Raw genomic sequence first — 27,170 nt, 5'->3', positions numbered from 1 at the left:
TTTTTACTGTTAGAGGGGGGACTTAGTATTTTTTTATGGAAAAAAACTGTTTAACTTAGGGCACTACCCTACAAAAGGCCCTTTTACGGGCTATTGGTAGTTTAGTATTAGATTAGGGTTTTTTTTTATTTTGGGGGACTTTTTTATTTTCATAGGGATTAGATATAATTTTTTTATTTTTGATAAATTTGTTTTTTATTTTCTGTAATGTTAGACTTTTTTATTTTCTGTAATTTTAGCTTTTTTATTTTCTGTAATTTTAGCTTAATTTAAACTTAGTTTTTTATTTTTAAAGTAATGTTAGGTTTTTTATTTTAATTGTAATTTAGTTTTATTTTAATTTATGTAATGGGTTAATTTAGGGGATGTTAGGTCAGGGGGCTTAGTCATTAGTTATTTGTGTTGTGGGGTTTGGTGGTTTAGGGGTTAATAGATTTATTTGCATTATTGCGTTGTGTGGGTTTGGCGGATTAGGGGTTAATAGTTTTAATAGGTAGTTTGCGATGTTGAGGTTGGCGGATTTAGGGGTTAATACTTTTATTAGGTAGATCGAGATGTGGGTGAATTGCGGATTAGTGGTTAATAGTTTAGATAGGCATATTTAGTTGTGGGGGGTTGTCGGTTTAGGGGTTAATATTTTTATTATTAGTTCTGATGTGGGTTTTATGGCAGATAAGGGGTTAATATACTTTCAGATAGATTACGAGTTGTGCGTTATGAGTGAAAAAGCAGCTTTATGGCTCTTTTTCACTACCGCATTACAGGTGTTGTAGGTATAGCTGTACCGCACACCTTTTTGGCCGTAACGCAACGTAACTACCGCACCTTTAAAAAAGTCCTTTTTCAATGGTACTTCCATAGCGCCGGTATTAGGAGTTTGCCTGTCTGGCCAAAAAGTGAGCGGTGCAGTCTATAACTACAAGATCTGTACCACTATACTAAAGTTATTAACCCCTAAACCTAACCCTAAGTCTAACCCTAACCCTAACGTAACCCTAACCCTAACACACACTAACTTTAACCTAATTAAAATAATTTAAAATAAAAATTACAATTAATACCTATTATTCCTATTTAAAACCATATAAATACTTACCCGTAAAATAAAACCTAACGGCTAGATTAAGAGTTTGGCGTTAGCCTTAAAAACCAGCGTGTCTTGCAGGTACAGGCTCACCATTCACTTTTTTGGCCAGACTCGGAAATACCGCAAATCCACTTACGTCAATTGCGTATCATATTTTTTCAATGGGACTTGCATTGCCCCGGTATTATGAGTCTGACCAAAAGACTGGTACCGCATTTTAAAGTCAGTAGTTAAGAGGTTTACACTACAACGCCGTAGCATAAAACTCTTAACTAAAGTGCTAAAAAGTACACTAACACCCATAAACTACCTATAAACCCCTAAACCGAGGCCCTCCCAAATCGCAAACACTTAAAAAAAATAATTAACCCCTATTCTGCCGAACCGGACATCGCTGCCACTATAATATATATATTAACCCCTAAACCGCCGCACTCCCGCATTGCAAACATTAGTTAAATATTATTAACCCCTAATCTGTCGGCCCTAACATCGCCGACACCTACCTACATTTATTAACCCCTAATCTGCCGCCCCCAACGTCACTGCCACTATAATAAAGTTATTAACCCCTAAACCTAAGTCTAACCCTAACACCCCCTAACTTAAATATAATTTAAATAAATCTAAATAAAATTATTACAATTAACTAAATTATTCCTATTTAAAGGGACAGTAAACCTTAAAAATAATGTTATATAATTCTGCACACAGTGCAGAATTATATAACATTATTTAAGTGCTATAGTTCTAAAAGCCTTTTTTTACCTTTTAATATGAAAAAATATGGCGCTTTTACAGACCCGCTCTCTGCTCTCTGCTGAGCGGGTCTGTTATATTTTGTCAGCTCATCGGGCCAGCTGTATAGTCACAGCCCGGCCCGACCGCGCCATAAGACTAAGTGCAGCTCGCTCCTGTCACAGGATTTATTTTTATTTTACAGGCAACTTTGTATTTATTTTAACTAGGTACAATAGTTATTAAATAGTTATTAACTATTTAATGTTTACCTAGTTAAAATAAAGACAGATTTACCTGTAAAATAAAACCTAACCTAAGTTACAATTACACCTAACACTACACTACAATTAAATTAATTACCTAAATTAAATACAATTAATTACAATTAAATAAAATTATCTAAAGTACAAACCCCCCCCACTAAATTACAGAAAATAATAAAAAAAATGACAAGATTTTTAAACTAATTACACCTAATCTAATCCCCCTAACAAAATAAAAAAGTCCCCCCAAAATAAAAAAAAGCCCTACCTTACACTAAATTACACTAAACTGCCAATAGCCCTTAAAAGGGCTTTTTGCGGGCCACAGCTCTTTTACCTGTAAAAAAATTACAAACAAACCCCCCAACAGTAAAACCCACCACCCACACAACCAACCCCCCCAAATAAAAACCTACCTAAAAAACCTAAGCTCCCCATTGCCCTGAAAAGGGCACTTGGATGAGCATTGCCCTTAAAATGGCATTTAGCTCTTTTACATTGCCCAAACCCTAAGCTAAAAATAAAACCCACCCAATAAACCCTTAAAAAACATAACACTAACACCTGAAGATCCACTTATAGTTTTGGAAGACCGGACATCCATCCTCATCCAGCCGGGAGAAGTCTTTATCCAAGTGGCAAGAAGTCCTCAATGAAGCCGGGAGAAGTCTTCAGCAAGAAGTCTAACCCTAGAATTCTATCAACCAATCGGAATTATAGGGTAAAAAATCCTATTGGCTGATTGCATCTGATTGAGCTTCAATCCTATTGGCCGACCCAATTGGTGACGTTGGGGGCGGCAGATTAGGGGTTAATAAATTTATGTAGGTGGCGGCAGCATTGGGGCAGCAGATTAGGGGTTAATAAGTGTAGGTAGGTGGCAGCGACATTGGGGGGTAGCATATTAGGGGTTAATAAGTGTAGGTAGGTGGCGGCGATGTCGGGGGCTGCATATTAGGGATGTTTAGACTTGGGGTTTATGTTAGGGTGTTATGTGTAAACATACATTTTCTTTCCCCATAGACATCAATGGGGCTGCGTTACGGAGCTTTACGCTCCGTCATTGCAGGTGTTAGGCTTTTTTTAAGCCAGCTCTCCCCATTGATGTCTATGGGGAAATAGTGCACAAGCAAGTCAAAGTACCTTGAAGCAGCGCTGGTATTTGTGTGCGTTATGGAGCTCAACGCAGCCATATCACCCGCAAACGCCAGGCTTTTGCAAACCTGTAATAGCTGCACTTTTAAAAGTGAGCGGTGACAATAACTTGCGGTTGACAGGTATAGATATTGCGCATGCATTAGGTGTTAGTTATTATTTTCAGGGTGTTATGGTGCTCACATACTCAGCGCAAGGCTTGCTGCGCCTGCCTATGTGTGGCGAGGTGAAAATGGAGTAACATTTCTCCATTTTCGCCGCGCATTTCCTTGCGCTGAATATGCGATACCGTTCTATGTTAATTTATGGGAGTAAAAATAGCGGCCGACGGGTGAAATATACGTGCCACATTTATATGTGGTGCCGTATATGTAATACCAAAATCACGTAAAAACTGGCGGCACCGGCTTTTGCGGGTGACGCCGCATATGTGATGGAGCCCTTGGTCTTCTACTCTATTGAAGAATCATAGTTCTCAACAAACATACAGCTTAAGTATTCCTCATCAAGTGCAGTGTGTTTATTGTAAGTGTCCTATTCAGGAAGAATTCAAATGATGACATGTGATGCATCAATTGGAACAGCATGTATTCAGTTTGGTTCATTTGATTTGTCTTAAAGAGAAATGAGACAAAGCAGAATAGTGAAAGGATGGAAAGAGAAAGTGATTGAAAGGGGAAAGAAAATAAATAAGTGATGGTGATGACTAAGCGTGACAGTAGAAAGTAGCAGAAAATATGGAAGGATATATAGATATGACAGATGAGAAAAAAATAAAGAGATGACAATGGGAAATAAGTAATGGTGGTAAGAGATATGCAACTGAAAGTACAAAGAGCACTTTATAAAGTAGAAGCAAACGCGAGATAAGGGCCTGTAAGGAGTGTAATGAGATAACTGATGTATAGAGATCAAGTAAGATAGAAAATATGACAGAGATAAAGGAACTGGGAAACGGCTATTTAAAAGATTGAGGGAGGATAGGAAATAAAGAAATTAGTCAAATTAATTGTGTGCAGAGTGAGAAAAAAATAGATTAATAAAAAAATTACCTCAGAGAAAGGAAGACATTTTTTAGTCTCAAATATTTCTACCGATTTGAACTCTCTCAGTGAAGTCCAGCTCTGTAAATATGATAACTATTTTCTTCAAGTCCTTTATTTAAGGGACTGTATACAACAATTTTAATTTAACTGCATGTAATAGACACTACTATAAAGAATAATATGCACAGATGCATGAGATAAGCCTTGGAGACCCACTGAAAGGGGCTGATAGCATACCTACCCCCTCCCCTGCATATGAAAAGACCCATTATACAAACAGAAACAATCTGAAGTCTGTATACATCAGTATACATCTAAAACTTTGGGGCTTGGTTAGGAGTATGAAAATCAGCACAATGTTATTTAAAAATAAGCAAAACTATTCATTTTTACAAAAACACACCCAGATGGGCTATATAAATAGATCATCTACAAAACATTTATGCAAAGAAAAATCTAGTGTAAAATGTCCCTTTAAGGGTCATATATTGTATGTCACTAAAAATAAATAAAATAACATACTTCCAAGCTAACATTTCAAAAAAATAAAATGAGAGACATACAAGGATGTGCATCTCAAATTTGCCTACAGAAATGTGCATGCATCCTATCACTGTATGCTCAAGGGGGCACATGCACTGTTAGAGTTATGACATATACTCCACCACATATGCTCACATGCACGGGATGGCATCCAACTTGTTGTCATTTGCACAGCAAAAGTAATCACAAAACCATCAATTACAAACATTGCATTAGTTATAGGTCATTAGACTAATCTGTGACTTTTTTGTTCACATTTTTTTCATACCACAAACTGATTTTCTTTACTACTTAGAATCTTATTTGACTGCCTTGAAAAGTGTAACGTTACGCTTTATGATCTTTTGATTGCTTACATTTATCCCATGTAAGCAGGACCACCATCAGGGGGTGAAAGTGTTGACTGCTGTCAGGGGCCTGGTGGGTCAGAGGGACTTTTTTTATTTTTGCGGAGCAAGAGTGCTCTATTATTTGTGTGTACATGTATATATATTTGTGTATGTGTGTGTGCATGTGTAAAAGCATGTGTGTATGTGTTTGTGAGTGCATTTTCTTTATGTGTATTTATGCATGTACATGTGTGTGTGTGTTACCGTGTACATGTATGTCTGTGTATGTGTTACCGTGTACATGCATGTCTGTGTGTGTGTGTTACCATGTACATGTATGTCTGTGTGTGTGTATATTTGTATAGGGCTGGTCTTCCATTTTTCAGGGCTGTTTTTATTCCAAGTCTGGCCCTGCCTAAGAACCATTGGAACCCCAAAAATTATTATTGGCTCCTTAATTTTGGGGTCTTAGACCCCCTAAACACAAAATTTCTGCTTGCTTCCTCACCTCACCAGAAACTGCTATGAGATGGGTCCGGGGCTGCTCCACTGCAAGGACAAAGAAAGGCTGCCTCTAAAGCTGTACTGTCTTCTGTATTGTAGTGCAGCCTTATGTAACCAGCCTAATACTTCAAGTTCTCACTGCAGCCGTGCAGCCCCGGACCCATTTCACAGCAGTTCCTTGTTAAATGTGAAAAACAACAGTTGAGGACTGTCCTGACTGGCAGGGGAATATCAGCTTAAATATATACTTTTGCTTGCTGTGTTAACAAAATTCCAAATCATAATTAGTTTATAAAGCTGTAGAATTGTATATGTGTCTGTGTGTGCTTGTGTGAGTGTATGAGAATGTATCTGTGTGTGTGTGTCTATGAATGCGAGAGTGTGTCTATGTGTGTGAGAGTGTGTCTATGTGTGTGAGAGTGTGTCTGTGTGTGTGAGAGAGTGTTAGTGTGTGAGTGTGTGTCTGTGTGAGTTTATGTGTTTGGGGAGGCAGTCAATGGTTTTGTAAGGGGCCCACAAATTACTAGTGACGGCCCTACATGTTAGCTAATGAACCTATCTTCCTTATTTTACCTTGATGAAGTCTCTTAATTAGCTTTCAATTTGGGCCATGAAATTGTGTTCATTTACCACTGTTCTGAATTTCTCTGCCCCTCCTTATATTTCTAATATTACCTAATTATAGGCTATTTAATAGAGATGTACACAGGAGAAATTTTTGGTTAGTCAGAAATGTTTGGTTTTGAACTTTCAGTTGATTCATGTTGCCAGAATTTAATTCGTAGCTGTGTTTGGTTTGGCTGAATATTCTGATAAGAATTTTGTTCAGCATGAAATTTGTTACATTGCATTAAAGCCTATTGTAAGCCCTCAAAACCCTAATTTAAGCTACATAATTACATTGCTGGCAATTGCAAACAATCCAAAGATTCATTGCTAACTCTCTGAGGATTAAGCATTAACAGATAATGACCACTAGCCACCACAGATCGGGGAGGACAGGAACAGAAGCAGCAAGCAGCAGAGTTAGTGAACTAGTTAGGTAGGCCTGACAGTACATAAACATAAAAAATACACCTCCAGTGGAGGTGGAGGGCAAACATGTGCCTAAAGCCCCTTGGACCCAGTGGCCTGCAGTTCCCTGAGGATTTGGCATTGATGTTAGATGACCTCCACAGAGAAAGGAAGGCAGGTGCAGGAGTGGCAGCAGCAGCAGAGGTACTGAACTAGGTTGTTAGGCGTGACAGTACATAAACCTAAAAAATACACATCCAGGGGAGGAGGAGATCAGCAACACGTGCCTAGGTCCCCTTGGACACAGCGGCTAGAAACTTCATGAGGATTTGGCATTGATGTTTGATGACTACCACAAAGCAGGAAAGGAGCTGGACTGGAAACGATTTCCAAATGAATCAGTGTTAAAGCTAAAAGCAGGGTAACCTAACTTTGGCATGTTAAATGTCAGAAATGCTATTTGCTCCATGAGATGCAGAGACATTTGTGATTGCTGAGGGTTTAGTATGTTACGTTGCATGGTGGTTGAGGGACAAGAGAGGAGTTTATGAGCTATTGTAGCACAGACAAGCCACACAGTCCTCTTGTCTTCCCAATAGCTCAGAGGGTCTGCTGTAGGGGAGAAAAGGAGGTTTTCAAAGATAAGCATTTACCATGTCTGAGACACTTGTACTGCACCCCATTCTTGAGGGGGCTTAAATGGGTCCAACCATACAGTCTACTGCCTCTAACCAAAATGCAGCTGCTCCACTCAGGTGTGTTGTGCTGCTGCTGGTAGGTATCTACCTTCTGCTGCTGCAATTCTCCCTCATAAAATATTGCCTCCTTTTGTTGGACTGCATGCACCCTACAAATCAGTTTGATTCTCCAAGTTGGCAGGTTATCAGTTCTGAGTGCCATTCCCCCCTTAATTCTGAGATCACACAAGCTGGCAATTATTAGTTCAGGTCATTTTTCCCCCCATGAAACTTTTCAGCAGCTCCTCCAGCCTCCTGACAAGTGCTGCTACTTCACCATTTATTAAACCACCCAGACTGGCAGTGTTTTTGCACAAGTTCTCAGTCACATCTCTAAAAGGCTTTAGGACTGCCACTAACTGAAAAATCATAGTACACTTATCTCTGCCAAATGGATTCCTGATGCCAATGTATTGATCAGAAGCCATAGCATGCATATAACTTTGCTATTTTAAGATACGTTGCAGCATATCCAAAGTCTAGTTCCACCTAGTTATTATGTCTTGCTTAATAGTGTTGGGAAAGCCCTAAATTGTCATGTTCCTGGCACTGACTTGCATGAAAAATGTGGTCAAAGTGGCCTGCAATCCGTCTGCACCATTCAAGTAAAATTGATAACCTGGCCCCTATTGACCATGATGTACCCTTTATGTTTCTGGTTGTTAAAGGTTTTTCAGGCCATAATAGAGCAGGCCTCCCAGAATAGTGCATTCTCGCCGCTGACAGTGACACCGTGCTATCATAAAATCAAGTGGCAAGAACACGCTATTCCTGGAGAGGCTAGAGTTGCCTTCAGGGACAGCAGCCTTAACCACTAGGTAGAGGATGTGAGCCAAACAATGTACACTGATAAATTCCCCTGACTCTGCTGTCTGCCATCAATACTGTGGGGGTAGATTTAATAAGCCACGGAAGCTGCTATCTACCCCCGTAGTTTCAGAAGTTAAGAAGTAGCGGTCGTAAGGTGGCTGACTGCAATCATCCCAATCCAATTGGCCTCAAATTTGCAGAAGGTGGCATTGCACAAGCATTTCACTAGAAATGCTTGTGCAATGTTAAATGCCAACAGCGTATGCTGTCTGCATTTAGCGATACCGGGCAAACATGATTTGCTACAGCAAATTATGTCCACCTGGCATATGATAAATTGACAACTGCTATTAGTACTGCTACTATTTGGTGGCTGTGAGATTGTTGCTCTCTTGCTCCTGCTTGAACCACCTTCTTCCCTCAATAACACAGCCTTGGTGTGCGTTCGGAAATGTTGATTCATCCTGGAGCTGGTGAGATAACCCAACACTCTACCATGGCTTACTTCTTTGCCATATAATTAGGCTGACCATATTGCTGCTTTAAAAGGGACACATATGAAAAATACATATGTCAGGGTTCTTATAATGAAACATTATTTAAAACATTTCTTTAAACAGCCCTGACATATGTATTTTTCATGTTTCCCCATTTTAAAGTGGCAATATGATCAGCCTACATATAACTGGCACTTGTATTTCTGATGCTAACAAAGTGGTGGATTTTTTTCCCCACAAAGATTTTCAGTGCTGGGATAGGCTCCTCCTCCATCCTAACCTGGCCTGTTGCCCTGCTCCTTAATCTCTCTCTCTGGACTTCTCTATGAGTGCCGGGTTCATAGGGGAGTGCATCCTTCTGTGCTGCATATAGTGTCAGTGAGAACCTGCTCTGGGACTGCACCACACATATTTAGGGTGTGAGACTTATGAGCATTTGGAGTGAAGCGTAGGAATTAATAGCAGGTTTTCTATTGCTCATATCACACATGGCTATTGCAGCACTGAAAGATGTGGTTATGAAAGGCAGGTAAGGACATTTTACATACACATTCATTGTCCTCCATGTCTTTGCTCACAGTAGTGTCTGTATGAGGACGCAAGATTTCTTCTGTCATACATACAGTGCGGTAGCTGCATATGGCTATTCAGTGAGGTTTGAGTTTTTTTATTTTAATAACTATCTGCAAATTATTTTACATCTCTGTGTTTAAAATCACAGTGCATAAAAAGGGATTGGGCAAACATAATTTAACTCTTCCAGAAGTCTGATTGATATTACGTGTGGCAGTAAAAGTATTGGAGGATGAGTGAGTAAAATGTATGGTTTCATTGCTTTATTTCTGGGGGGGTTACACTAGTAATAGACAAATTATTTTATAAGGGATAAACCTCCTATTACGTCCTACGTTTTCAATAAAAACACAACACAACTGCTTGGGAAAAAGACCGGTCACGGTCGCGTTTATTAAACAAATTGAATTCTGCCTAATCTTAGCCAATAAATAGGCAGCTCAAATCAACCTATCACTGAACTTGTAGCAAGTTCATTCCAGTTGGTGGCGGCATCTTCTTCTATCTAACTAACCCCTACTTATTGACGGACAAGGCCCCTCCGATGTCTGCAGCGTGGCACAGGGGTTGCGCACGCTCATTGGCACAGTGAGAGAGATTTTGTTATGGAGAGCTCTTCGGCCTGCAGCTCTTTAAAAGGGGGGGAGAGGAACCCCTAAGCCGGCACTTAGTGGGCGACACCTCTCCCTGTGTTCGGGCCGTCACTCTGCTCACACTGCGCCCGCTCCCAGGGCCTTGCCCGACCGCCAGCTAGGGCACAATTTCACCAACCCAGTAAGGCATCCTCTCCAAACGAATCGTCCAACACGAATGAGAGAGGTGGATGACTAAATTACAACCTCGGGCTTATGGGGCTGGTTCAACTAAACCTACCCCCGCCGAGGACAGACTTACCATTAACCTAACTTGCCGCCACATACCTTCATCCAGGGACGGGCGGGCGGGGAAAGTTCTCCTCGAAGTCTGGAGGCAGGAAGAGGCCGAATCCACTGGAACAGGACCCTATAAAGGCAAGAGGTACACCCTCCCACACATTTGCAACATTGTAGCATACACACACTTCTAGAATCCTCCAGACTTCAAGTCAGCTATCCCTTAATTTTGCTACAGGCCCACTAGAGGGCCCTCCACTTCCATAAGGGATAAACCTCCTATTACATCCTACGTTTTCAATAAAAACACAACACAACTGCTTGGGAAAAAAAGACCGGTCACGGTCACGTTTATTAAACAAATTGAATTCTGCCTAATCTTAGCCAATAATTAGGCAGCTCAAATCAACCTATCACTGAACTTGTAGCAAGTTCATTCCAGTTGGTGGCGGCATCTTCTTCTATCTAACTAACCCCTACTTATTGACGGACAAGGCCCCTCCGATGTCTGCAGAGTGGCACAGGGGTTGCGCACGCTCATTGGCACAGTGAGAGAGATTTTGTTATGGAGAGCTCTTCGGCCTGCATCTCTTTAAAAGGGGGGGGAGAGGAACCCCTAAGCCGGCACTTAGTGGGCGACACCTCTCCCTGTGTTCGGGCTGTCACTCTGCTCACACTGCGCCCGCTCCCAGGGCCTTGCCCGACCGCCACAAAAGACCCCTCTTGCCGCCACACCTAACCAACATAGCCCTTAAATAACAGTATAACAATATAACATACAACCAAATTCAACTTTTTTTTTTTTTTTTTTTTATATATAAATAACGCTGTGCTAACAACGGTCGGATGCCAACCATAGCACAGAACTTTGAAACTAACTAATGCCCTAATAAGTGTTCATTTTAAACAACCAATGAGATGGCTTTCTTAAGGTTAGCCAGGAAAATGTCCAACCTGACGTCCGCCAGGTGAACCCCATCCGGTCGGTAAAGGGCCTTCTTGTCGGCCGTAATAGTGTCATGCCTGATGACGAAACCTCCCACAGCCGTGACCGCTCTCCCCACTTCCCTATTAACTTTCTTGCGGACATTGTACGCTTCCCTCTGTGTCACAATGTGACGCCAACGCAGCTGTGCAACCACGTTAGACCAACCTATCCGCACATCCTGAAGCCATGTGCACACCCACTTAATGTCCGCAACCATAATCCGAATTAAATCCAACACGGGAATGGATCCCAAGTCATTTCCGCCCAGATGCACAACAATCACTTGAGGCTTTCCCCACCTCCTATGCGCATCCTGTAACAGAGCGGGAAGCTCCCTCCAATTAAGACCCCTGCGCCCGAGCCAGCGAATGTTAGCTCTGGATGCTGCCAATCCTAGCTGCTGCCCTCCCGGGGAATGATGCGCCCTGATAGCCGCCCAGTGGATAAAGGAGTGCCCAATAATCCACACGCGCACTGGGGTCTTTCCTGTACCTATAACAACATGGATGGGGACAATGAAACGGTGACAAACCACTGGCAATACACCCCTTCTCACCCCCCCCCCCACTCCCCACCAAGTCGGGAAGGTATCAAGAGGTTACGCACCTTACGCGCCCTCATCACTAAGCATGCAATGGGCGAATATAGCCCTTATATCGCTCAGACTTCCAGCGCCCCATTTTCTTAATGACCGCCTGCAACGACCCCAAGGCCGCAGCACTAGTAGCTGCCCCGATGCGGAATGAATGTGGCGCAATCTTAGATGGATCCAATCCCGCTGCCGCTGCCACTTTGGCTAGCACTTTGCGGAACTGGAAAGCTGAAAGAGAACTGCCGTCCTCATGCACGAGAAACTGTAGTCCTCCGACCGGCCGTACACGGCAATAATCCGCCACGCTCAATACCGGGCAGCACTCTGTGCATTCGTGTCTGGCTAAAGGCAACCAGGCCCCCTTCCCATCCTGATCAGTTTTGGATCTGGGAATGAGCAAAAGCACGCAATCATCCGTGGTCCTTACGTGCCCCACTTTAATACCGCCTACCTCCCCTCTGGTGGAGGAGGCGACCACTTCGCCTATCCTCAGCGCCCCCGCAAATGCCAGCGTGAAAGCAGCCCGAAACAAGACCGCCTCGTAGGCTGAACTGCACACTGCCCCCAGATTTACTACCAGCGAGCGCAATCTTTCTATCGTGATCGGCTCCCTCCGATCCTTTGCGGGTGGGGCCAACCGGCCCCATCCCTTCAAGATCTGCCTTACTAGGAAAGAACCTGTATAATCCCTGAAACCTAAGGCTTTGTTGAAAAGGACAATGCCGCTAACCTGCTCAAAGCTGACAATCTGGACACACCCTCAAGCTTCAAGCACGCAAGCCATTCCAGAACGTGTACCTGAGACGCCTGACACAACAAGAAGCCCTTCTGCACGCTGAAACGCTCCCATGCCCTCCAATGCGCCGAATACGCAGCCCACGTCTTAGGAGCCAGCGATGCTCTGATCAGGGGGAGGATGGACTCCCAACCCCCGCCAGCTGCCAAAGGAAAGGAGGGCACGTTAGACCCTCAGCTGCTGCCCTAGGGGCTACCCTTCTAAACTGATCCCATTGAAATCTTGAAAGGGCATCTGCTATCACATTGCTCACCCCTGGGACGTGCCGCGCTGTGAAGCGAACATTAAGCTGCAAACACCGCAAGACGAGGTGCCGGAGGTAGGTCACCACCACCGGCGAGGCTGCTGACAACCTGTTTATGGCATATACCACGCTCATATTGTCTGACCAGAAGATTACTGACCAATTTGACAGCCTCTCTCCCCATAGTTCTACTGCTACCACAATAGGGAAGAGTTCTAGCAGTGCAAGGTTACGCGTGAGACCCGCGGCAGTCCAGCCCTCTGGCCATGGCTCCGCACTCCAGTCTCCGTCCAAATAGGCTCCATAGCCAAACCCGCCCGCGGCATCCGTGAACAGATGCAAGGCTTGATTGGAAATGGGCCCGTCTCTCCAAAGGCAGACCCCATTAAAATGAACAAGGAACCTTTCCCAAACTCTCAGGTCGTCCCTAATCTCCTCTGTCACCCTACTCTTGTGGCTAAGCGTCCGAGGCCCCTTCAATTGAGCTTCTAACCTGCGGTTGAAGACCCTCCCCATGGGGATCGCCCTCCCCGCAAAGTTAAGCAACCCCAGAAGAGATTGTAGCTCAGTAATGGAGATATGCTCTGCGCGACATGCTGATTGAACCGCCCCAAGTAGGCGGTCGACTTTATCTTTTGGGAGCCGGCATAGGGACGCAACAGTGTCGATCTCTATGCCTAGGAATGTCAGGCAGGTACATGGTCCCTGCGTTTTTTCGTGCGCGAGCGGAACTCCAAACTCTGCTGTGAGATCCTGCATCACCCGCATCAAAGCCGCACATTCGTCAGTATCTGGACCCCCTACCAGCAGGAAATCATCCAGGTAGTGAGCCACGGCCCCGCCCCCAGACGCCCTCTGCACCACCCAGTGCAGGAAGGAGCTGAAGCATTCAAAAAGGGCACATGACAAGGAGCAGCCCATGGGCAAATACCTGTCAACAAAAAATTCACCCTCGAACTTCATCCCCATCAGCCGAAATGAGGAAGGATGAAGCGGGAGCAAGCGGAAGGCGGACTCAATGTCCAGCTTGGCCATCAAGGCCCCGCGACCCCGAGAGCGAACCACCTCCAGTGCCTCGTCAAAGGACTGATAATGCACAGAACTGATGTCCGGATCTATCGCATCGTTCACTGACGCCCCCTTGGGATAAGACAAGTGATGAATGAGCCTGTACTTCCCCTTCTCCCGCTTGGGAACTACTCCCAGTGGAGAGACTACTAGATCCGCGATTGGTCGTTCCCGAAATGGGCCGACCACCCTCCCCAGCCTCAGTTCCTTATCCAGCTTCTCCCTCACTACGTGCGGGAACTCATAAGCTGACTTTAGGTTACGGTGGACGTAGGACCCAGTTACTTGTGATGTAATCGGTATCCTAAACCCCACCCTCAATCCTGACGACAGGACCGCCGCTGCCTCGCCGTCAGGGTACAGCGCCAGCCACGGCACCATCTTCTCGTACTTAAGTGGAGTTGGGGCCCTTGCCACCAGGTCCCCCTCTACTAATCGGGGAGGGTGCACCGGCTCCCCTTCTATTCGTGCATTCTGAACCCGGGTGGGGACCGCTGCAAAACTTGCAGATGTGCCGAAAGGAGCAATTTGCTCCCCTGTCACACTGCTTGTCCTGGAATTTCCAGCACTCCCTCCCCCGCCTCTTCGGGCGCAGAAAGGACCGCTGCGTCCCAGGCTTCGCCGCCCCGGTTGGCGAAGTAGACCTCTCGCGCCCCAACTTAGACCACAGGTGCATATCTTGCGTCCCGAAGTGTAAGATGGGGTTACCCACCATTTTCTTGCGAAACGCCACATCGTAGTCCCGCCAAGCACCTTCCCTGAACCTTTTGTAAATATCACCAATAGTATCTTGATATTTAAAAAGGTTATGCCCCTGAGTCGGCCACCTATCAACATAGCAGGACGCCAACACCCTATATCCTGCCTGCCATTCATCATAAGTTTCCTGGCGCCGAACTTTTTCGGGGCCCGAGCCCTCGGCCGCCCTCTCCTTAGCTCTACAGGCTTCCGGCGTGAGTTCGTAGATATTCACATATCTACCCTCTTGGATCTTTTTAATCACTTTAGCCTTCAAATGGCCATAAAGTGAGTGGACTAGGCATGGGTAGGAATCCCCGTGCACCGCCACTTTCCTTGACGCCACCTGCCCTGCCGGCGCAACTCCCGCTTGCGCTAAAGAATTGTTCTCCACGACGCTCTGCGTGCCTGCCTTCGCCTGCACCTGCGCTGCCACTAATTTTTTAATCATTCTAAACATTTGTTGTTGGCCCTTGCCCACTAAACCCAGCCCTGTCTCGCTATCAGAACCTGAGTCACTAGAGGAAGACCCCATGTTAGTGTGTGTAATATCAGTGATTGTGCACTCACCAGCCTGAGACAGCTGCTGCGACACGCCTTCCGATGGCTGTGGTTGTCCGCCTTCTGAAATGCTAGCAAGTCCCGCAGCTCCTCCATTTGCCATGCAATGGCTGCTTGTACCAGCCTCCATTCTGTGTTCAGCAACCGATGACACCTGAGGAGACAAAACAGACTGGGGAGTACTCTGAGTGACGAAGAGGGCCCCAGATGGGGCCGCACCCTCCTTTTCGCCACCCCTAGCCCTCTCTTGCACCCCAAGTGCTGCAGCCACCGCCCTTCTAATCAAGTCCTCCTGAACACCCAATGCCTGACTAACGCATTCTCTCACCTCCCGCTGTACCTCAGCAGCGATCTGCGCACTGTCCACACGTGCATTCACACCCCTCGACTGGCCCTGCCTAGAAGCATCTTCATTACCTATAGTACCTGACCCATGAGTCACATTTTCATTGCCTTGTCTATTAGCTGTGTGCTGGCCCCTGCCGGGAGCTAGCATCTGCTCCCTCTGCTGCTCACGAGGCTGTTGCGGACGTACCGCTTCCTGAAAGTAGGGGGCATCATTTGTAAGTAAACTTTGTCCCCTGCAAACTCTCACACATTGCTCCTGACTCTGTGGCTGATCTCTCATGATAAGATCCCTGTTCATACCGTTAACAGCACCATTCGAGCCACTACCCCTCAGCACTACAACCTCCGCTTCTATTGGAGGTCTAACCTGTTGCCTGTGACCCTGAGCCTGGGAGTCCCCAGCTGCCGTGATGGCGTCATCTGCGCCTCTAACACATGAGCCTCTCACCTGCCGCCTATGCTCCTCGCTTGCAGCCACACTCACCACCTGCCCGGTACCCGCCCCCCTGCCCCCTGCAGCCGTCGTCGCCACCCGGAGTCTCCCCAACTTACTAGGGGCTGCTCCGGAAGGCTCCTCCGGCCGGTCAGCAGGGCGGCGTTGTGTGCGCGTGCGACCGCGCTCCTCCCCAGAAGAAGATCCGTCAGAGGGGGAGGAGACGCGACGCACGTTACGTGTGGGGGCGTGGCCACGCCCCGCGCTACTAGAAGGCCTCAAGCCCGCCCGGCCGCGGCAGCCACCGGCAGTAACCCCGGACCCTCCGGCACCATCCAGGCCCTGCTCTATGCCGCCCGACCCCCGGCCAGAGGCCAGAGACTGGGCGAGGGCCAAGACAGTGGCCAGAGCGCCCGGCGGAAGCGCCGGGAGCTGCTGCATAAGGGCCCCTATGTCTGAGCCATGCTCCCCGGCTCCCCCCACCTCAGGCCCAGCCCTAGCAGAAACCTGGGCAGAGCTAACACTGGGAACCGCTCTCCCTGCTCCTCTTCCCCTAGCCCTGTTGCTTGCCCCGGCCCCCGCCCTGCTAGAAGGGGTGTAACTGAGCTCCCTCCTAACCCTCTGTCTAGTAGCAATGGAGGGCCTACTGGGAACCCTAGCTTGGGGGGTAGGGGGTACCACATCATCCAGGTCTGACTCCTCATTTCCTCCTGCAGGTCTCTTCCGTCTTGAAGGCTCCACCACCGCATCCCTGTACCTCCTGGGAGGCAAAGAAGTACGCCTGGCACGCTTCATGATCACTGGGGCCTAAAGTTCAAGATATCCAGCACAGAAGAAAGTTCTCCTCGAAGTCTGGAGGCAGGAAGAGGCCGAATCCACTGGAACAGGACCCTATAAAGGCAAGAGGTACACCCTCCCACACATTTGCAACATTGTAGCATACACACACTTCTAGAATCCTCCAGACTTCAAGTCAGCTATCCCTTAATTTTGCTACAGGCCCACTAGAGGGCCCTCCACTTCCATTATTCCAAGAGCTCATCATATCTATCCAGAGATGGTACACACTCAAGTTTGAGAATATTACATAATATTTTTCTCACAGAGTAAACAAAACTAAAAGACCATTCAAAATTAGAGGTTACTATTGCTTCAAAACTCTTTAAAATGTTATTTAGTAATCTGAGAATAAACAAGTCAACTTAGTTAATTTTTCTACCAGTCTTGAATCCAGAGAAAATTATAACTTTGCTTACTTTCTATGTATAAAGCATTAGATTTTTAAATTAAGCAGCCTAATTTATAATCTAATAGTCATTTTAATTAATTGCTTTCAAAGAAATTCCAAAGAATCATATGCTGTTTTAGGACATTAAAGACTCTAGCTTGCAGAGTTCAATAGGAAGAAAAACATATAGGGGGATATTTATCAAAGTGTCAACCGAAAATTCGCCGGTATTCCGCATCGTAATTGTTGCGAGATTGATCCGACCTAGTTATCAAAGCCTCAAGACTGGCAAATGTTGAAATTTGTGATGTAACATACAATCCCGCGATCTCAATCCAATGCAGATTAATGCTTACGTCATTACAGATGTTCCGAATACACATTCGGCTCTATTTGACACTTTTTCCAATTTATCAAATAGTTAACAGGTACGCTCGCGGCTATTCCGATACATTGTACCTGGTTTTCAATCCGCCATCCTTAAGGCCGCGGATACCATAGAAATCAATGGGAGTCTGAAAGCACCAAAAGCTTATGTTCGATGCTGCAAGAGAATGAAGTATACCCCATTGATTTATATGGTAGAAAACAAGTTACGTTTACACCTAACACCCTAACATAAACCCTGAGTCTAAACACCCCTAATCTGCCACCCCCGATACCTCCGCAACCTAAATAAAATGTATTAACCCCTATTCCACCGCTCCCCGACACGGCACCAATAAATAAACGTATTAACCCCTAAATCTCTGGCCTTCCACATCACCACCACTAACTAAACCTATTAACCCCTAAACCGTCAGCCCCCCACATTGCCAAAAACTAAATTAAGCTATTAACCTCTAAACTTAACAACCCCATAACTTTAAATTAAAATTACAACATCCCTATCTTCAAATAAATGTAAACTTACCTGTAGAATTAAAAAAAACACTATTTTAAAATATTAAAATTAAAATTAAATTAAATTAAACTACCAATAAAATATACTAAATAACATATTAAAAAAACCTAACCCTACTAAAATTATTTAAATATACAATTAAACCTTATTAAAAGTACTACATTACAAAAAAGACCACTAAGTTAAAAAAACAAACACTAAGTTATGAAAAATAACAAACCAAATTATCAAAAATATATTTTTTACACCTAATCTAATAGCCCTATCAAAACAAAAAAACAAAACAAAATAAAAAAAACCTAGCTTACAATAAACTACCAATGGCCCTTAAAAGGGCCTTTTGTGGGTCATTGCTCCAAAGATATCAGCTCTTTTACCTGTAAAAATTACTTTAATAACTTTATTTAGGTTGCAGCGGTGGCGGGATAGGGGTTAAACATTTTTGTATATTGACAGTGTTTAGTGAAATGGTATAAATAAAGAAGGGAAAAACACAAATAGAAGCGTCATCGATGACTGTTAGTTAACAACAGTCCGATGCTCATCGCCTCGTACTTGGTGCGCGTGTTTTTGACGGCTTTTTTTATAAATATGGAAATCGTATTCAGATCCGCGATGTTAGGTGAGCGTATTGATGCCGGCGAATGCAACATAGGTGACTCTTTGATAAATATCCCCCATAGAATGCTCGCAATCTTCAATCAGATGTTGCTGTGTTTTAATGTAAGTTATGTGGAGATCATAGTAGTTACAAAAAAAGACTTTTACATCTGAACTAATGGGACTTCTTTAGATTATCATTTAGAGAAAGGTTCCTTTTGGATTTATTCTTATGCCATTCATAAAAACAGTTAACCCCTTCACTACCAGGACTTTGAGATAAAAACTTTTTCTATTTTTACTATCACTCCGTTTAAAAAGCCTTGTTTTTTTTTTATTTACCTATGAAACCTATTTTTTTTTTTTTTTTGGCAAAAAAAAACTTTCAGTGGATAACAGTTTCATTTAGCTATTCATTCACAGAATTATGAAATTATTATAAATTTGTCCCCCAAAAAATAAAAGAGTATATAAAATACTAATTATCACAGAAATGAATTAGATATGACTTGTGCAGTCATAAGACAAATGCTTGCAAAAGCTTTTCTAGGATCCCCTGTGTTCAGAATTAGCAGACATGCATGGGTTTACCATTGCTTTTGGTAATCAGAAGGCCACTAATTTTGCAGCTGTGAATCACAATTTTGGAAGAGGATTTTTAGATATGTTCAGGCAAAGAGTTAATAGTTTATTTGCTATTGCATAACTGCCAAATAAACTGTATATATTTTTAAAGGGACACTGAACCCAAATTTTTTCTTTTGTGATTTAGATAGAACATGACATTTTAAGCAACTTTCTAATTTACTCCTGTTATCAAATTGTCTTCATTCTCTTAGTATCTTTATTTGAAATGCAAGAATGTAAGTTTAGATGCCGGCCCATTTTTGGCGAACAACCTCGGTTGTCCTTGCTGATTGGTGGATAAATTCAACCACCACTAAAAAATTGCTGTCCAGAGTCCTGAACCAATTAAAAAGCTTAGATGCCTTCTTTTTCAAATAAAGATAGCAAGAGAACGAAGAAAAATTGAAAATAGGAGAAAATTAGAAAGTTGCTTACAATTGCATGCTCTATCTGAATCACGAAATAAAAAAATTGGTTTCAGTGTCCCTTTAAGAACAGACAACCCAAGGTATTGATCTAGGCCTATTTTGGTATATTTCATGTTAACAGCTGGCAGTCAGATAAATGCCAAATGCAATAATTTAGAAAAATAAAAGATTCTTATCACAAACATTGGGGTTCTCACTGACATTATTTACAGAAAATATGTTCAGTGAAAATACAAATTATTTTAAAATCTTTTTTAGGGTACTTTTTTCAGAAACAACAGACATGGGGGCCTACTTATCAAGCCGTCAACTGTGCTGCATTCACCGGCGCCAATACACTCGCCTGACATCGCCTAACTTCGCTGCCGCGGACCTGAATAAGCTCTCCATATTTAACAAAAAAGCTGACAAAAAGCCCTGCACCAAGTACGGGGCGATGAGCAGCGAACTGTTGTTAACTAACAGTCATCGCTCTCGCTGCTCTCCGGCTTTTTCCCAGCTTTATTTGTATACTGTCACTAAACACCCACACTATACTAAACTATTTAACCCCTATCCCGTTGCTCCCGGAGCCCACCGCAACTCTAATAAACTTATTAACCCCTATTCCTCCGCTCCCGGAGCCCGCCGCCACCTACATTATACTTATTAACCCCTAATCTGCCGCCCCCTACACCGCAGCCACCTACATAAAGTTATTAAACCCTATCCGGCCACTCCCGGAGCCCACCGCAACTAAATAAATGTATTAACCCGGGTTAACCCCTAAACTGCCAGCCCCCCACATCGCCATAAACTAAATTAAATTATTAACCCCTAAACCTAACAACCCGCTAACTTTATATTAAATATTAACTCATCCCTATCTTATAATAAATTTAAACTTACCTTTAGATTTAAATTAAACTATATTAAACTATTAATTAACCTATTCTAACTATTATAATAAAATTACATTAAACTATATTTAACTATTAATTAACCTACCCTAACTATTATAATAAAATTACATTAAACTATATTAAACTATTAATTAATCTACCCTAACTATTATAATAAAATTACATTAAACTATATTAAAAGAAAAAATAATCTACCCTAACTTTTATAGTAAAATTACATTAAACTACAAATTAAATTAACTATATTATATATTTAAACACCTAACCCTACTCAAATAATTTAAATCTACACTAAAAAATTACAAAGTTACATAAAACTAAGTTACAAAAAATAACAAACTCTAAGATACACACAAAAGTAAACACTAAGTTACAAAAAATAAAAAAGAAATTATCAAAGCTTTAAACTAATTACACCTAATCTAAGGGCCTTATGAAAATAAAAAAGCCCCCCCAAAATAAAAAAACACTAGCCTACAATAAACTACAAATAGCCCTTAAATGGGCCTTTTGCGGGGCATTGCCCCAAAGTAATCAGCTCTTTTACCTGTAAAAAAAATTACAAATACCCCCCAACAGTAAAACCCACCATCCACACAACCAACCCCTCAAATAAAAAGCTAATCTAAAAAAACTAAGCTCCCCATTGCCATGAAAAGGGCATTTGGATGGGAATTGCCTTTAAAAGGGCATTTAGCTCTATTGAAGCCCAAGACCTAATCTAAAACTAAAACACACCCAATAAACCCTTTAAAAATCCTAACACTAACCCCAGAAGATTTACTTACAGTTTTGAAGATCCGACATCCATTCTCCAAGAAGCCGGGAGAAGTCCTCAATGAAGCAGCCGAAGTCTTCATCCAAGCACGCAGAAGTCTTCACCCAAACGGCATCTTCTATCTTCATCGATCCGGCGCGGAGCAGCTCCATCTTCAAGACATCCGACGCGGAGCATACGCTTCTTTCCGATGACTACCGACGAATGATAGTTCCTTTAAATTACATCATCCAAGATGGCATCCCTTAGATTCCAATTGGCTGATAGAAGGCCGACGACTGAATGAAGGTTCCTTTAAATGAGGAAGGCCGACGACTGAATGAAGGTTCCTTTAAATGACGTCATCCAAGATGGCGTCCCTTCAATTCCGATTGACTGAATTCTATCAGCCAATCGGAATTAAGGTTGAAAAAATCCTATTGGTTGTTGAAATCAGCCAATAGGATTGAGCTTTCATCCTATTGGCTGATCCAATTGGATGACGTCATTTAAAGGAACCTTCATTCGCCAGTAGTCGTCGGAAAGAAGAGGATGCTCCACGTCGGATGTCTTGAAGATGGAGCCGCTCCGCGCCGGATGGATGAAGATTGAAGATGCCGTCTGGGTGAAGACTTCTGCGGGCTTGGATGAAGACTTCGGCTGCTTCGTTGAGGACTTTTCCCGGCTTCTTGGAGGATGGATGTCGGATCCACAAAACTGTAAGTAAATCTTCTGGGGTTAGTGTTAGGATTTTTTAAGGGTTTATTGGGTGGGTTTAAGTTTTAGATTAGGTCTTGGGCTGCAATAGAGCTAAATGCCCTTTTAAGGGCAATCACCATCCAAATGCCCTTTTCAGGGCAATGGGGAGCTTAGGTTTTTTTAGATTAGCTTTTTATTTGGGGGATTGGTTGTGTGGGTGGTGGGTTTTACTGTTGGGGGGGTATTTGTAAAAAAATTTACAGGTAAAAGAACTGATTACTTTGGGGCAATGCCCCGCAAAAGGCCCTTTTAAGGGCTATTTGTAGTTTATTGTAGGCTAGGGGCTTTTTTATTTTGGGGGGGCTTTTTTATTTTCATAGGGTCCTTAGATTAGGTGTAATTAGTTTAAAGCTTTGATAATTTCTTTTTTATTTTTTGTAATTTAGTGTTTATTTTTTGTGTAACTTAGTGTTTGTTATTTTTTGTAATTTAGTTAGTTTTATGTAACTTTGTAATTTTTTAGTGTAGATTTAAATTATTTGAGTAGGGTTAGGTGTTTAAATATATAATATAGTTAATTTAATTTGTAGTTTTATGTAATTTTAGTATAACAGTTAGGGTAGATAAATTATTAGTTTAATATAATTTAATGTAATTTAGTATAACAGTTAGGGTAGATTAATTATTAGTTTAATATAGTTTAATTTAAATCTAAAGTTAAGTTTAAATTTATTATAAGATAGGGATGAGTTAATATTTAATGTAAGGTTAGCGGGTTGTTAGGTTTAGGGGTTAATAAGTTTAGTAAGTGGTAGTGATGTGGGAGGCCAGGGGTTTAGGGGTTAATAACTTTATTTAGTTGTGGTGGGCTCCAGGAGCGGCGGGATAGGGGTTAATAATTTTATGTAGGTGGCGGCGGTGTCAGGAGCGGCAGATTAGGGGTGAATAACTTTTATTTATGTGGCGGCGGTGTCGGGGCAGCAGATTAGGGGTTAATAAGTATAATGCAGGTGGCGGCGGTGTAGGGGCAGCAGATTAGGGGTTAATAAGTATAATGTAGGTGGTGGCAGATTAGTGGTGTTTAGACTGGGGGTACATGTTAGGGTGTTAGGTGTAAACATAACTTTTATTATACCATAGGAATCAATGGGATATCGGGCAGCAGCGAACATAAGCTTTCGCTGCTTTCAGACTCCCATTGATTCCTATGGCATCCGCCGCCTCCAGGGCGGCGGATTGAAAACCAGATACGCTGGGCTGGAATAGTGGCGAGCGTACCTGGTAGTTCTTTGATAAGTAGCAAAAGTAGTCAGATAGTGCCGAATTTGCATTCGGAACATCTGTAGTGACGTAAGCATCGATCTGTGTCGGACTGAGACCGGCGGATCGTATGTTACGTCACAAAATTCTACTTTTGCCGGACTGTAGCCTTTGATAAATAAGGTGAATCAAGCTCTCCACAATTACGCTGCGGAATTCCAGCGTATTTGCGGTTGACGGTTTGATAAATATCCCGCATGGGCTTGTCATTGGTTTTGGTAATTAGAAGGCTGCTAATTGTAGCTGTGAATCACAGTTCTGAAAGGGATTTTAAACACATTGGGGCATATTTATCAAGCTTGATGCCCCTTGTTTCGGGCGAGCCTTCATGCTCGCCGGAAACAGAAGTTATGAAGCAGCGGGCTAAATGCCACTGCTCCATAACTTGTCCACCTGCTCTGAAGATTGAATACGATCGGGTTGATTGACACCCCCTGCTAGATTGGCCGCAAATCTTCAGGGGGCGGCATTGCACCAGCAGTTCACAAGAACTGCTGGTGCAATGATAAATGCTGACAGCGTATGCTGTCGGCATTTATCGATGTGCGGCGGACATGATACGCTACTTCGTATCATGTCCGCTTACACATTGATAAATATGCCCCATTGTGACAATAGGTCCAGGGCCCATGTGGTATCACAGTTCTGAAAGTGGATTTTTAGATATTTTTTGGCAAAGGGTCATATAAAGTCACAAATTGCAGCTGTGCATCACAGGTCTGGACGGGGATTTTTAGATATATTTGGGCAAAGGGTCATAGAAGGCAGCTAATTGCAGCTGTGCGCACCAGATTTCTAAAAGGAGATTTTGGGGAAAGGGTTAATCTCTTATTTGCTTTGGCATAATTGCCACCAGTCATTGGTATTTATGGCAAACGTGATAATTTAAAAAATAATTAAAAAAAAAAATACACAGAGTTTTGGATTGGCAATTTATTTATAAACCGCTTTTTTTTACCAGTATTTTTCAACTGTATGATACATTTCAAAGCAATTTTGATGCATAAACCAAGCTTTAAAGGGCATGTCATACAGTGAAAATGTGAGCCTTTCCTCACTCCCTTTTTTGTGCAAACTCTGCAGCGTTTTTGGGAATAGGCCATCTTTGCTGTAGGGAGATATAACTGGGGAAATGTCTGCCAGTGAGTCTTGCAATGTTTTCACACTGCAGGTTTTGGGGTGTTTCACTATTTTCAAATAAAAGGCTTTCAATCACCTCTATTTGATCATTTAGGTAGGGGAGCTTTTTTGCCAGATGCAGAGGTTTTTGTACAAAATATACAAATTAAAAAGTGCCTTCTGAATAATATAGACAGCAAGCTTTTTATACCAGATTTAGTTTTTTCTTGCAGCAAGATAAGGCTGCATCATATATTAATTTAAAATGTGTTTGCCCCTCTCCATTCAAACCCACTGTGCCATAGTGTAGGGCCACCCTCCCCCTATATTTATTGCCATCTTCTATGCCAGGGGTGGGCAGACTTTTGTAAGGCAAAGGCTACCTCTAATATATTAGGTGACGCGGTCACCTAACGATTAAAAAAATGCCAGTCTAGATAATAATAATTGCAATAATTACAAATAATTAGTATTAGTAACAAGTATTTATTATTTGAAAATTTCAAAATACAACACAAATATAAGATATTATTTTAAAGTGAAAACATGAAAGTTCATTATTAAATTGTTGAAGAAGACTTTCACTGCATACTTCCACTTATTTTGAGTATCTTGGTATATAATTGCTAACTGCTATTCTTGCACAGGATTCTAAGTGGTTGTCTGTAAGCCAGGAATGATAGTTTAATTTAATTATATTCATAGTCGAAAATGTAGACTCGCACAGGTAGGTAGAGCCAAAAAATTATGTTAAATGAAATGCAACCTTTTTTAAATTGGGATACTTTTCTTTGTTCATTAGATTCCATAAATCCATTTACTGACCCGATTATTGACGGCGCTCCATCACTTGTCATCAAAGCAAATTTATAAATTGGAATTTTTTTCTCCTCTATATATTTTTTTTAAACTGTAGTAAACATCTTCTTCACCTTGTGTTGTCTTCTTTAAAGGTAATATTGTTAATAATTCTTCTTTTGCACTCATATTATTAAAAAACATTATTATCAAAATACAGAGCTGAGAAATATCAATTATATCGGCAGATTCATCAAATTGCAGGAAAAGACAGATGCAGTTAGTGATATCTTCAGTCAGTTGCTCAACCAGATCAGAATTCATAAGTTTTGTACAACGCATGACAGTTCTACGCCAAATTTGCACATCTTATTCTTATTGCGGAAATAATTTCGTTTTTGTTTTTGAATTAACGAATCGCTGGCTTCCTGAAATGCTTCTTTTATTATTTCTCCATCTGCAAAAAGGTTTCTTATGCTTTACCAGCACATTACTCACACGAAACGATGCAACTATTGCAGCCTTAGATGTGTTTAATAAAATATAATTGTTGGGCAATTAATTGTGACTTCAAATCCTTTAACTTTTGTTTGCGTAATTTGCTGTTTAACAGATAATCTTTATCAAAACTTTCATGCATGCTTTTAATATGTCAACATTTCCCTTTTTTGGAAGTGCCACGCTTACATGGCATAGACAACACAAACATTTTGCATTCACCATTGTAAAGAAAAATTATTCTTTCCATTTTATATTAAAATCATATGTCTTTCTTTTATTTGCACTTGTTTCTGACATTATTCCCCTCTTTTAACATTTAAATATTGTACTGTATGTACTGTACTTCCAAGCTAGCTTTGTCTCTGAGGTGCGCAAAACGGGAAGTGAGAGAGTGAAAGAACATAGACAAGGACAGCCACGCTCTTTACTAGCAAAATATGCACCCACCAATGCTTACTTAACGTGAGAGCTCAAAAGAAAATGAGCTTTACAACAGGCTGGGACTTCTGCGCCACCGTCAAGAGCAACGTCGCTGTAGATGTGTGAGAAATGTTTCTCTTATGCAAACTTTTGAAATCTTACAGGTGGTCACCCCAGAACCCGCTCGCGATCCACCTGTCTTGCCCACCCCCCAGTTTACACAATACTGAACGGGTTTACTTCTAATATTGCAGCCATACTGTAATAAACATGTTGTAAATATCACAGTACGGTCGTGATATTAGAAGTAAACACGTAAAGTATAGCGCAAACTTATAATAGCTAAAAAAAATACAATGTAAAAAAAGCTGTTAAAAACACGTTTTACCTAGTGCAATGCATAAAAATCTCAATATTGTAAAAAAACAAAAAAACACAAAAAAAAAACCAAGGCTACTTTTATAAAATAAACTTACTTTAAATACATAATTTACTATTTAACAGTATTATACATGCATATAATACACTTCACACATATGTACAATATACCCATAATCCCCCAGCTCATATAGGTTTATTATTAAGGTTTGTTTTTCTTTGTTAACAATAGTAATCAGATACATAGTGAATATATAGATGTTCCATACGAGTTTCATGGGCATTCCATGGGTGTAACTTGTATTTTAATCGGGAAACATCACTGGAGATTCTATTATTGTACAGAATATCCACCAGTTTAGTTGCACCTCACACATGCCTGTCGTCTCACCCTATTGGAACCTATTACACCCCTTTTCCATCCTCACCACATCAGTGGTGAGATAAGAAATTGTTAGAAATCTACTAAATGTACAGTGAAACTTAGTTTACAAATCTATTATCCGAACAGCTACTAAACATGTAAAGTTGTTTGAAAATATGACCCCTC

The sequence above is a fragment of the Bombina bombina genome, chromosome 3 (assembly GCF_027579735.1).
Source record: "Bombina bombina isolate aBomBom1 chromosome 3, aBomBom1.pri, whole genome shotgun sequence".
In the NCBI taxonomy this organism is placed as follows: Eukaryota; Metazoa; Chordata; class Amphibia; order Anura; family Bombinatoridae; genus Bombina; species Bombina bombina.
Note: the sequence above shows the minus strand (reverse complement) of the source record.